The following is an 11498-nucleotide window of genomic DNA, read 5'->3' as shown; positions in this document are numbered from 1 at the left end:
TGTTATATTATCGACGTGGCAAAATCGCTGAATAAAATAAGACATACTATAAAAGACCATACATATAAAAACCTACTGACAGTATAATAAAAAAATGTGTTAGAGTGTGGGGGAGATATTGTCTTTCCTCTATAGAGTCAGTCAGAATTTGTGGATCTACTGATCTATTCATAATTGTATGTAAACAAAAATCACACTTAATTTAGTTTTTCAAAAGTTTTACTAAATAACCTGGGATGTACACTACGGTGCAACTTGTGTTCTTATAGAAATACGGTGTTCTTATAGAAATACCTGGAGTAAAGTTGTAGAGTCAAGCAATTAACGGTAAGAATGGGCAGAAGGGGAGATACTGGCTGAATGAACGCAAACTTTACCATTTCCTTCTGAAGTTTGTTCAAATATCGATGATACTTGCTTCGAACACCCTGGTTGTGGGTCTGGAACGATGGAAATAGGCACTACAAATATAATAAGACAATTTAGAAATTAATAGTAACAACTGTGAATAGAAATGTGATTGACTCCTTCACTTCCATATGTACATATTCTGGGATCATGGTATTATTGTCACCTACAGTAAATTCTTCATAAGTACTTAAAGGAAAGTTTAAATATGTCACAAAAATGTCTGACATGGTAACGTTCATAAATCTGTTTCATGTTTAACCCAACCAGTTTAAGATTTTTAATGTTTTCTACTCATTTCTTAAAGACCGTCGGGTACTTCTTTAACGGAAAATGATGATGCATTTCCTCACTGTATGTGCATCCGGGCACACAACACTTCCTATAACGAGAATGCATTTCAACTACTGTATACCGTATATACTAATAAAATAAAATAATAATTTAATGTATAAACATTATAAAAAGCTAACCACACTATTCTCTATATATAGGGCAGATTGAAGATGGTGTACAAAATAAACAAACCAGAGAACGAAATGAACCAATGAGATCCCGTCGCGGCTTTAAGCATAGCCAATAAAACTAGTAATATGTTAAAGGTAGCGACATCTACATGTTGGACGTCGGGAAATATTTCCCCAAAATTTCCTATGAAGTTAAATCTCTATTTCTCCATGGTAATAAGTTAGAAGTAACGACATCTAGATATTGGAATGTCGCGAAACATTTTCCTTAATTTTCCTATAAAATTAAATCTCTATTCCTCTGTGACTGTAAGAACTTATAAAGTTACAGCATAACATTCGTCTGATAGAGTAAAAGGCATCAAAACTACCGTATATCCTTTATGGTCACCCCATCATAAATATCTACTAATTTGGTTACCCCGCGGTCTATAAATAATCTAAACCGGCCCCATCCGATAGGCAAACCATTATTAATTTTTATTTCCTGCTTTTAATCGTAAATTTTTACAACCTCATTAAGGTTTACGATGGTTTTTTTTCTCCTTCGTCAGCGTAGATTTATTTCCCGAATTTTTTCAAACGGATCCCCCCGATCTTTCCGACAGCCTGAACCTGAACCGCATTCTGTTCATGTTTGTTGATTTATCTGGCCGCCCGCCTATGCAAATAAACAAATTGAACATTAAGATATTCCCATTAGCACTTTATAAATTAAACAAAAGCCGAATTTCTTCAAATTAGTTTGTGGCGATAGGCATCGCCAAGTCAACCTCATTAATCATTTCGCTACGACAGGTAGGATAGATAGACTGTTGAATATATTTTAGTGGAACTACCTCCGTTTTTCAAATATACTATTAATAACACCTGAGCTGAAAAGTCTCGGGCGTAGCAAAGAAAAAGTAAGTTTTTTGTTTAAAATTGGTTTCATTTATTAACATTTCAATACCACTTTTGTAGAAACGATTTATATTTTGCCTCTAAATAGGCCTCAGTTTCAGCGATAACCTCTTCATTCAAGTAACAGCCAGTAGTCACGAAAATCTGGCGAATACGGTGGATGTAGCAGCAACTCGAAGTTCAATTAATATATTTTTGCCAATGTTTTGATTGACTTGTGTTGACGGTGCGTTGTCTTGGTGAAACTAAATTTTTTCTTTGCCATATAAGGTCGATTCTTCGCAATTTCGATCTTCCAACCCTCCAATAACGCTATATAAAATGCAGTGTTGTTGGTATTTCCATTTCCTTCAAAATAGTCGATGAATTTTACACCACGTACATCTCAAAATACCGAAGCCACAACCTTTCCAGCGGATCGTTGCGCTTTCGTGCGCTTTGGACGAGGCTCACCAGTTAATGTCCATTCAACTTTTATTTTTGATAACCTCTTTATTAGATATGCTTAGTACAATATTAATTATAGACGAGTGCGAGATAAATACATCAATATGTATTCCTCAATTATAAAATTATAATACTTAAGCTATAGTTTACACTAAAGGTATACACTTTATATAAGTTCGTATGATTTGGTTGGCTTCAGTCTCTTCTGATTTCCTGCGCGTTGTCCAATGGTTGCATTGCTTCCACGTTAGTAAAATTTAATAAACTTCTTTTGTGTTTTAAGGCGTAATCTTGGAAAACTTCGCAAATCCATTTGATTTCCAGGTCATCGTGCAATTCTTCGTTTGTTACATAGCGATAGGCATTGGTAATTAATCCAAGAATTTTGTTTGGGCAGCAATGGATGACTAGTTGATTTGAATTTTTAGTGCAATCCCATATTTGCACCCCATGGATACAAATGGGCTTTATGATTGACTGATAAATCAATCTATTTGATTTTAGATCAAGTTGAAAGTATCTTCCGGCTAACCAGTATAGTTGCTTTTGGTTCCAATGTGTTTTGCTTTTGTCAAACATGATGTTTCCAATTTACTACCGTCAAGATGAATGCCGAGGTATTTAGCTAATTCTACTTGAGGAATCGGACATCTATCGAGTAATATAATTAGGTTTTTATTATTTCGCCGCAATTTAAAATTAACATGAACAGATTTGTAGTTATTAAGTTGAATTGTCCACTCAAATGACGATAGTTTTGGTTCCGGAGTGAAGTGATAGATCCATGTTTCATCCATTGTCACATATCGACGTAAAGAATCCGGTTTGAAACATTTAAACATGGTCAAACACTATTGAGAATCATCAACAAGTTCTTGTTTTTGGTCAACAGTGAGCAAACGCGGCACCCACTTTGAACAAAGCTTATTTTTGATAGAGAAGATTATTTTTGAGCCATTGTTTTGATCCATCCAATGGCAACATTGTTGATGTTTCTTTGGGGGATGTGATATCTTAACACGTCCCCACTGGTCAAAGCGACAGGACGGTCCTCCCAAAGTTACGATGGTCGCGGGTTCGAATCATGCTGGGGCACGCGTGCACTGTAATTGTAAATATCACTATAATCAACAGTGGAAAATCCAACAAGGAATAACCATCCCAATCACGCCATTAACCAGGTTGGGTAAGACGGCATGTCTTCTGGGATGGCCTTTATCGATAGCGTCCTCAAAAGAAGTTTAGGGAGAAATGAACTTACAGTTCCAAATAATGTTCAACGTAATTTAGAAGCAAATTGTACTCGCAGTTGCCTAATCACCGATACTTGATTCACATATTGAACATATACATACATTTTCGATTTTTCCAGTTCAGAGCAGTTAAATTCTAGCCTTTTTGCATGTGACAGTAAATGTCTCAGCCCCATGACGTCAATTATTTTCCAAATTAGTAAAAAACCTTGATTAAAATTGTACAGACAAGTAATTCGCATTTTCAATTGTCAATATTTCGATGTAGGTTTTGGAGCAAAGATGTAAATGAATTAATTTTATAACAATTTTAATCCTAATGAATAATTATATTATAGTTATTATATTTATTAAACATATTGGCACTATAACTAACGGTCATTGTATACCACAACATTAATCAACAAATACTTTAAAAGGTTTTACTAAAAATAATTTTTAAATGTCTTTAAGATGAATCAGGGAAGAATGCCTTCAGTATCAAGCTGTATCTAAATCGATACCCGATACGTGCGATTTTCTTCTTTTTCCCGCAATTTAAAATCGTTTTGGTTGGTTTTCATATTATCATGATGGATGGTGGTGGTCTGACACTGAACAGTCTACTTGGACGATGTTTATTCATGCCTCTAATGACAGCTGCGACCGCAAGCCAATCGCACTTATTAAGTCTCATTTACATTCATACGATGCACAATGCTTGTATAGTGCAGTTTTCGCAATAACGATTACCGGACCTTTTACGTTATTTTGTTTGGATTAATTTTTTTATTACCAGATATTGAAGTTAATCCGTAGAGTTCTTGGTAAAAATAGTTATTTTTATTGCTTAGTACTCTTCCTATTCTTCATAATTGAACTTTTATTCAAATGAAATGACTTTTGGAAACATTTTTTTATATTACAGTAGTGAAAAATCTGAACAGAAATTTGATAAGTAATAAATTATTGCCTTTTAAACCCAAGAAGTATTTAGTACACTTAAAGGGTATATTGATATACTAAACATATAGCTATAATAACTTCAGGAATTTTATGAACAATGTTTTAAGTTCTTTATTAATGATGTTTTTTGTTGGTCATTTATAATGTATAGGTATAATGTATATCTGGATACCTAGATTATAATTACGAATTAGTAGACATACTTTCAAGAAAATGACCGATAACTACAGAACGTTAGAAAGAAGGCAGAGCAAATTTAGACTCAAAACAAAAGAACCGCATTGACTAGCCGAAAGATACTTTCAACTTGACCTTGAAGATTCAAACTTAGGTTACCAAATTATAAAGCGTATTTGGAGTTATAGGGTGTAAATATGAGATTGCACAAAAACATCAAATCTACTAGTAATCCAAAGCTGCGAAAACAAAATTATTCAATGAATTACCAATGCTTATCGCTACATAACCAACGAAGAAGTGCACGATGACCGCGAAATCAAATAGATTTGCGAAGTTATCCAACATTTTTACCTTAAAACATCAAATAAGGTTACTTGCAGAGCTACGTGGAAGCAATATAATAATTAATATTTTATAGTTCTAATTCTAGCTTCTAGAAATTAATTCTTGCTATCTTGGAATATCATTACTATTAGAGCAAAAGTTATTTTGTGGAAATAATAGTTGACATAATTATGTATTAAAATTAAAAATTATGTTATTGTTATAGTTGTAATTTTCATTTCAAGAAAGTTGATGCCGTATCTCCCTAATTTGTTATATTGTATAACATCACGTCAACTACAATTTTGCCTCACTTGCTTCAAAATCACAATTCTTATAATATACTGGTAGCATTTACAAATACAGAATCTTTAAATAATTTTAAATAAATAATAAGGTAGTTCACCAAAGAATAACCGTAATTATTTGCACATGAAATATCCAGTTTCTACATTTGTAAATTATATGTATAATTACAGAGAGATTATTATATTGAAGAATGTAATATTCTCTTTTTCGATCTACGGAAAATGGCGTTCAAATTACGTGGATTCCGGTTTATATTTTGAGAATTGTTGATACTAAGAGTTGTTATGCTTCATCTGACGTTTTTCATTGTAAGTTTGATATTTATAACCATCACATTCTTAAGAAAGTTTTATCGTGGTTGTTTCAAATATGGAGTTAATTTATAAACACTCTCGTATGCTGATTCTTGACAAGTTTCGACGTGTATCGATCAACCTGTTTCGACTTTTAACGATGATGCTCAACACAAACAATCATTTTAGGCATACGTACGTCATGAAATACGACAAAAGAAGCGGCAACAATTATAATGCATTTTTCATCATGACAATGCAAGCAAGGTCGAAATGATAGGTTATCTCCTGGGCAGTCCTGACTCGGTACCATATTACTTTTGTTCCCGCATATTAAAAATAAATTGTCTAACGTCTATCGATATCTAAAGCAGCCGTTGATACTTTCGAAAAATGCAAAATTATATTGACCACCATAGAGAATACTTTAAAAAACAATAAAGCAATTATAAACAATTATCTTATAATGGTTATAGCAACTCTCGTGGCGTTAGCCTTTAAAGACATATGTAATATTTACTTATAACTGTTATATTGGTTTGTATATGATTTTACTAGTTTATCAATAGTTGATATGAAGATCAATGTGATAATTATTTTATCGAATTGGAACCTTCAAAAGAAAATTATTAACATTTCATGATATCCTACTCATAAGTTTGTGAATTATTGAAGTGTGGCACTACTTCTGTTATTTTCATACAATAGATCAGAAACAACTTTGTGTTTTAATTTAGTGGCTTGAAAATTGTTACAAGGACTCCGCTCCATCATAAACAACAATGAAACGTTGGTTTGTTGCCATTAAACGTGGTCGTAAAGACACCGATAATGCAAAACGTAATAGACGTCCAAATGAGATGGTAACACCAGAAAACATCTAAAACGTAAAGTGGCGTGAGCTTCAGTGAGCTAACATCGTAAAGATATCAAAAGAATGTGTTGGTCTTATATTACATGAGCATTTGACTATGAAAAAGCTCGGTTCAAAGTTGGTGGCGCGTTTGCGGACTGTCGACCAAAAACAAGAACTTGATGATTCTGAGCAGTATTTGGCCATGTTTAAACATAACAAACCGGAATTTTTGCGTCGATATGTGACAATAGATGAAACATGAATCCATCATGGTAACAGGCCTATTTTGAGGTAAAAGATAAATCGTTGTACAAAGGTGGTACCAAAATGTTAGAGCGGCGCTGGAATGATTGTATGGCTGTTGATGGAGATTACGTTGATGAATATGACAGTATGTTATGACAATTTTTATGTATTCTTGATGTATATTTAATGTTAAAACAGCACATTGATTAATTTTGAGGAATTAATTTCTATAGGCACTGCTGTAAATCATTTTACAATACAGGTTGATGTTTAAATTGAATAAATAGATCATTATCAACAACTTACCTAGTCATTATTCATTATCATTAAAATAATTGTAATTGGTAATAATGAGCGACCCTAAATCAACATTATCTTTCGAGGGTTCTTCGGATCGAGCTATTGTTTATCGTTTTTATCAAGAACTGATGCCGTGAGACACTTTTTGTTTGCTTTACCAATTCTCGTCGAGGCATAACCGGCATATTAACCCTGTGCATTTTTAACTGGTAAAATAACCAAAATTCGCTGTTATCAAGATCAGAGGATACACGTAAGGTTTTGAGCTTATGAATAATTTTACATTTTTGAGTGGTTCTGTTAATTACACTTGTCTAGTTATGATTTTGACGCTAACATGACGATAATAATGAGGATTTCGGAAGGTTGTTTCCGTTTCGAATGGATCTGAGGGTAACAATGTCTAACTGAAAATTCTTTCATAACGCCGGGTCGGAATTAAATGATATCGTCGTGATCACTGAGCAGAAATTATGGTAAATAAATGATTCATAAATCATCTTACGATTCCTCGGCTATTATAAATTTCCCTTATTATTTATATATTAAAATTCAACTCCAAAAAAATTTTTAAAATAAAAGGCATTTACTCTAATATATAATTAAATAAGACTTGCTGTAGTCATACGTTATAGTACATATGTTTTAAGTATAGAGAAAGCGAACAATAAACAAAACTAGCTTATATGGTGACTAAAACATGATATGTAACATTTTAAAAGAGGAAAAAAAGTTATCCATTCGGACTTTTTTAATGATAATTTACTGCATGAACAATGGATAGTGATATTTTAGATCTACACAATATTTTTAAGTAAATATAGTTTCGGTTGCATAATAGACTATAAAGATATAACTTTTAAATAAGAATATAAAGGCCATAAAAATTTCAAACAACAGTATTTTTGGTTAGTGTATGACTGAAGATTCGTCTCCATGAATATAATATTGAGAATGTTAATATTTTCCAGCAATTTATCTATAACCCTTTTTCATTGATCTAACTTTCTTAACTGCTTAGTGACTGGATCCCTTTAATTATACCAACTTAATACATATCGTGTTAAACTCAATAAGGCTGCCTTAAGAGATTTTCTAGAGAACAATATTGAAAAGTAAAGTACTTTAGAAGGACACCTGATGTCAAACGACTGGCGTATCCAGAAGAAACAGGAGGAACTGAAAATTATATTTAGAAAAATGCAAAGATAATATAGTAGTGATGTAGTTCAGTATTATTTAAATAACATTTTGAGATCCACAATTGATGCATCCAGTTCAGGTCAGATCCAGCTAACACAAAAATGAACTGTACATCAAAGCTATTTCCAGGTATCCAGAGGGAAGTGTTGGGCTTGAAATAAATCACTCTGCTCTCATACGATTCTGATTTCAAGCTATTTATACTTGAAGACTCAAGTACTACTACTGTAACATATATATGTGATGCTCAACCCGCACCGTTAAAACAATGGGTGAATCCCCTGATTGTATCTGCTGTTCTGTGTTTATAGACATAAAGGGACAGCGTAGAGTACACAGGACCAAACAGTCTTCAGAATTTAAGTTAAGAGGTTATATTCTTTAATTTTTGTATTGGTTTAAATTTCGATAAAACATATATTTGCTTCATAAATAATAACTTCTCCATACTTATATAACTGCTTAAATATAATACGCCTATATAAAATGGAAAATTGTCTTAGTAATATAAATAAAAATAAGATATAGTTAGCTGCCAACTTGCCATTCAGAAAACTCATTGCAAGACTCAAGTGCAAACCCATCACACATTTCCAAAGAACTTCCATGTAACTTGAAAACATAGTTAAAGAATTATCTGTTACCAGGCGTCTACATACCACAGGAAAGAAACAAATAGAGAGAAAATGGTAACAAGAGAATAAATTACATAAAAATGTCTTTTCAAAACCATTTCTATATTACAGTTTCACTACATGTCAGTTCAAGGACGGGATGGCCATAAAGTATTCCTGTATTCACGTTGTGATTCACAAGCTAGCAGATTTTCAAAGTCCCCGGCCAACCATAATAAAACACACTTTTTTGGCAATTTTTTTTATTCAACATAATTCCCTTGAGGAAGTGATTCCAAGGTGTTCGTTTTTACTGACTTGTGACATGGTGCATTGTCTTGGAGAAGCAGCACTTTCTTTTTCCTCAAATGCGGTCGTTTTTTCGGCGATTTCGTCCTTCAAACGGTCCAATAACGCTATATAATTGAGGCTATATAATAGTCGCTGTTGATGGTCCTTCCTTTTCAAGGTAGTCAATGAAAATTATTCCATGCGCATCCCAAAATACAGGCGCCATAACCTTGCGAGCCGACTATTGCGTTTTTTCCACGCTTTGGAGCGGGTTCATCGCGTGCATTCCACTCGGCTGAGTGTCGATTGGACTTCGGAGTGAAATAATGGAGCCATGTTTCATCCATTGTCACATATTGACACAAAACTCGGGTTTTTTACGCTTGATCATATTTAAACATTTCTCCGAATCATCAAATCGTCGTTGTTTTTGGTCAAAAGTAAGCTCGCGCGGCACCCACTTTGCACACAGCTTTCTCATACCCAAATATTCGTAAATAATATGATGTACACGTTTCGATAATATCTTTAGATTGTCTGCTATTTCATTCATTTCAATTTACGGTCATTCAGAAACATTTTGTGGATTTTTTAATCTTTTCGTCGCTAACAACCTCTTTTAGGCGTCCACTGCGTTGCTCATCTCACCACGTCAAAACTTAGCATACCAATCCTTGATCGTTGATTTTTCCGGGGTCAGTGTCCGTAAACTCGGCAAGTTTTTGCTTCAACTGTCTTTTTTTCCTTCAAAAAGCAACATTTTATCAACACGCGAAATTCCTTTCTATCCATTTTTTTGACAATAACAAAAGTTGTTTCACACAAAATGCCATAATTCACAAACTCATGATCCGACAGCTGAAAAATTTATACACGCATCTTTTGAGAGTTAGAGTTAACTAAAAAACATATGGATTTAATTCTAGTAGTACCATCTATGTGTCAGGCCTGGGCCTTTCCAATTGACCTGTTATATCAAATATATTTCTCATTTTGAAAATGTCATAATGAAAATGTGACGTGAAAACACATTTTAGTAATATGTGATTCTTAACTAATTCCCTTGAGTTTGATCTGACTAATTGACTAATGATTTGAATTGAATTGACTTGAATTTGACTGATTCCCTTGATTATTGTGAAACGTGATTAACTTAATAAGTTCTGGTTGGATTTCGACCACAGGTCGTGTGGTAATATTTATTAGGTTTAAGACAAAACAATTTTTAATGCGGATTGGAAATAAAATGAAAAAATCTTGTAAATAAAAATCGATCTATCGATCCCGTCCAAGTCTAAAATGCAAGAAGAAAAACTTTTAGACAAATCACGACGCTATCAGGTTTAGAAAACGGGCTCCGTTCGGTTCTTGCCGGTTCGGTATGTTGATCGGTGTTGTTTATGGACAACGTTCTCACGGTATCCGAATGGAGCTGAGGACGGTAGTCGGAGAAGAAGTGGCGGCATTCGTAACCGTCAGAACGAGATAAGGACGCATTTGTATTGTTTTAATGTGTTTCGGTTCTTTCCATTTTCGGTTCAAGTGTCGACGACGCCATTTCGATGGTATTGAGGTGGTTTAAATCGCTTTTATTTCTTCGCCTCGGGTGTTTTTATCTTTTTTCCCTTATAGATACAATTAGATTATTACTTAAAAATTACATTATCGTAACGTTTGCTTTATATTTATTCGACGTCCAGAGTTTAATGTTTCAATTTTATGAAATTCAGCTGCTAACTGATTGGAAAGTTCACATATCGTTTATTTATCATGAAAATATACTAACAAACTATTTAATGACTAGCTGATAGTGCCTCTTTAGCTGAGCACAGAAAAAAACTTGGTAATGGAATCTAAATATAAAATAATTTTAAAATATGAATGTACTTATTGCCCGTAATATAGGTAGAATATTAGTGCCTATTTGCCTAAATGTTACATAAATAAATTATTAAAGATCCTGATGGAAAAGGAGACAATTCAAAGTTTCTGCTTACGTGAAACGACAGTAAGAGGTCCCCAGCATGCATGTTGATGGGCCAGAAGAACTTATCGCATTTATTCTAAAGATGATTTCATAGCTACGTGTTATTGATAACAATAGTTGCGGTTAGGAAGTAATGTTTAGGTTAATTTTATTTTTACAAAAGTTTACTAATTTAACACAGAAAATTAACAGCAAGAATGCCAAAATAAATGTATAATATATTAGTAAAATGTTATGTTTTAGTTAAATTGTACTCTAAGCTAGATAAAAGTTATGGAAACCAGTCCATAGAGGCTTTTATGTACATGGCATGTTATAAAGAACATTCAAGACAAAGAGAAAAAAAATACAGAACTCAGATGGAGCGTATATGAAAAACGAAATGGTAAGAATTATTAATGACTCAGATGAAACCAAGAAATAAATTAGAGTAAATGTTAAATCACCACACCAAATATGGAGTAATAGATTT

The sequence above is a fragment of the Rhynchophorus ferrugineus genome, unplaced genomic scaffold, assembly GCF_030347505.1.
Source record: "Rhynchophorus ferrugineus isolate W39M unplaced genomic scaffold, kcgeb_rfMv2 rfM6, whole genome shotgun sequence".
NCBI classification, from domain to species: domain Eukaryota; kingdom Metazoa; phylum Arthropoda; class Insecta; order Coleoptera; family Curculionidae; genus Rhynchophorus; species Rhynchophorus ferrugineus.
This window is presented reverse-complemented; position numbering follows the sequence as displayed.